We start from the raw sequence: 2,608 nt of genomic DNA, 5'->3' as shown, positions 1-2,608 counted from the left end.
TTAACCTCTCCTTCATATTTGTTAAACGAATTGGGTGTGGGATTGAATATATTTAACTTCACCTTCATGTGGCCAAATGAGATCTTCATTATCCCCGTCCTACAATTGATGTTGGCATTAGCGGTTGCCAAAAAAGGACGGCCAAGGATAACGGGAATTTGGCTTTTAGGATTGGGGACCGGTTCCGTGTCAATGACAACAAAATCAACGGGGAAAAAGAATTTGTCAATCTTTATCAATACATCCTCAATTATACCCCTAGGCTTCTTAATGGATCGGTTGGCAAGTTGTAAAACTACCGACGTTGGTTTCAATTCACCTAGGCCCAATTTGACATAAACCGAGTATAGAAGAAGGTTAACACTTGTTCCTAAGTCAAGAAGCGCCCGATTAATGATATGATCACCAATAATGCATGAAGTAGTAGGTGAACCGAGGTCCTTAAACTTTGGTAAAGTGTTATGTTGCAAAATTAAGCTCACTTGCTCAGTTAAAACCACTTTTCTTGGTACTTGGCTCTTGTTCTTCCGCTTTTGGGTGCACAAGTCTTTCAAGAATTGGGCATAAGCCAGAATTTGCTTGATTGCATCCAAAAGTGGAAGATTGACTTTAACTTGCCTAAACATTTCCATGATTTCATTGGTTGCCTTTTGCTTGTCTTTTGAAATGGATCCTTTTAAGGCATCCGGAAATGGGGCTTTTGGTTCAAAACTCTTTTCAAAATTTTTCTTTGAAGTCTCTTTAACACAAGAAGTTTTTAAATCACTTTGTTTCAAATCATTTTTCTACAAAACCTTTTCAAATTCATTTTTTGGCTAATCTTTCTTCAAATCATTTTCAAAATCATTCTTCAAATCACATTTTGAAGCTTTCTCATTCACAAGATCATGTATATGCAATGAAGGAGGAATGGGATGAGAAAAGGGACGGGTGACAACTTGAGGTTGCACTGGTTCACTCTCTTCATTGAACTTTTTGACTTGATTGTCCACAATCCTACCACTCCGGAAGGTACTCACCGCATTAACATGTTCAATGGTGTGGCCTTCCGATGAGGAATGGGTTTTCACAACACATTATTGCTTAGGTGGGGCATTCATAGGCATCTTTCCCTTCTTTCTTGCATTAAGAATGCTTGTTATTTGCCCTACTTGGGTTTCTAGCTTTGCAATGGATTGAGAGTAAGAATGAAGCAATTGTGTGTTTGCCTCAAGAGTGCCCAAAGCATTCAAAACTTTTTCTTCAAAGGCGGGACTTCTAGCATTTCCTTGGGAATAAGATTGGTTGGGAAAATGAGAGTTAGCAAATTAATTCCCTTATGATTGATAAGGTTTATAACCTTGGGATCCTTGGTTTTGAAGTGGGGGTGGAATGTACTTCCCTTGAAAACCACCTTGGGAAGGGTTTGAGCCCTCTCCTTGGTTTTTCCAAGAGAAATTTGGATAATTTCTCTAACTTGGATTATAATGAGTACCATAAGGATTGTTCCCTTGGTTCACAAAAGCTGCATTGACTTGTTCATTAGGTTCATTTTGCACTTGTTCGTGAGGAAAATGAGAAGTAGAATGAAGAACACTAGAACAAGTTATACATGTTTCATTTGATGCACGATGAGAATGGTTAGGAAAGGAAGATACTTGGTTCGCTGAGTTTTGGTTAATAAAAAATTGATCAAACCTTTGAGATAAAGACTTCATTTCGGCGGCTATTTCATTTGAATGGTCGACTTGATGTAAGCCATCAATCTTCTTACCTTGTGAATTTCTACCATTCTTGGATGATAATGTTCTATGCAAAGAATTTTCACTCATGCTCTTATAAAGACGCCACACGTCATCCTCATGCCTATCAATGTATGAGCCACCTATGGAAGTATTAACCATGCCTTTGTAATTATCCGATAAGCTCTCAAAGAAATATTGAACTAATTGCTATTTGGGCATGTCATGATGTGGACACTTCCTAAGCAATTCATTAAAGCGTTCCCATGCCTCATGAAACGTTTCTCCATCCCCATGTGAAAATTCTCGAATTGAGGTTCTCATGGCATTGGTCTTAGAAACCGGATAGTACTTCTTCAAGAACTCTTGTTGCATTTCTGCCCAAAAAGTGATTGAAAAAGGCCTAAGATTGTTAAACCAATACTTTGCCTAGTCTTTTAAGGTGAATGGAAAAAGTTTGAGTCTTAAGACCTCTTCCGGCATGTCCGTATATTTTATGGTAGAAGATACTTCTAGAACTCATCCAAATGCTTGTAAGGTTCTTCACTTGGAAGTCCATGATAGTTAGGAAGCATTTGAATGGTTTGTGGCTTAATTTCATAGTGATGTGCTCTAAATGGTGGCAATTGAATGCATGTGGGTGCATTGTATTCATTAGGCACATAGTGATCTCTTAAAGCAAGTGGAGGATTAGCAATTTGAGGTGCAACATGGGCACCTTGATTTTGATTTCCTTAAATGATGGGAGGTTGTTGAGCATTCATTGGCCTTGGCATTCCAAATGGAACTTGGCCTTGTTGTTGTTATGGTTGGTGAATGAATGGCCTAGGCATGTCTAATGGTGCTTGAATGTTCTCATGATGCACATTTGGATGAAGGATACCTTG

General features: G+C 38.5%; 1 pseudogene; it reads left to right on the top strand.

Annotated features, from left to right (window-relative positions):
• The first annotated feature begins 1,941 nt into the window (after positions 1–1,941).
• LOC132283462 (small nucleolar RNA R71) lies at positions 1,942–2,040 on the top strand (annotated as a pseudogene).
• Positions 2,041–2,608: the final 568 nt, after the last annotated feature.

The sequence above is a fragment of the Cornus florida genome, unplaced genomic scaffold (assembly GCF_030987335.1).
Source record: "Cornus florida cultivar Cherokee Brave unplaced genomic scaffold, ASM3098733v1 CherokeeBrave_3.0.0_Hap2_Chr01, whole genome shotgun sequence".
NCBI lineage: Eukaryota > Viridiplantae > Streptophyta > Magnoliopsida > Cornales > Cornaceae > Cornus > Cornus florida.
This window is presented reverse-complemented; position numbering and strand designations above follow the sequence as displayed.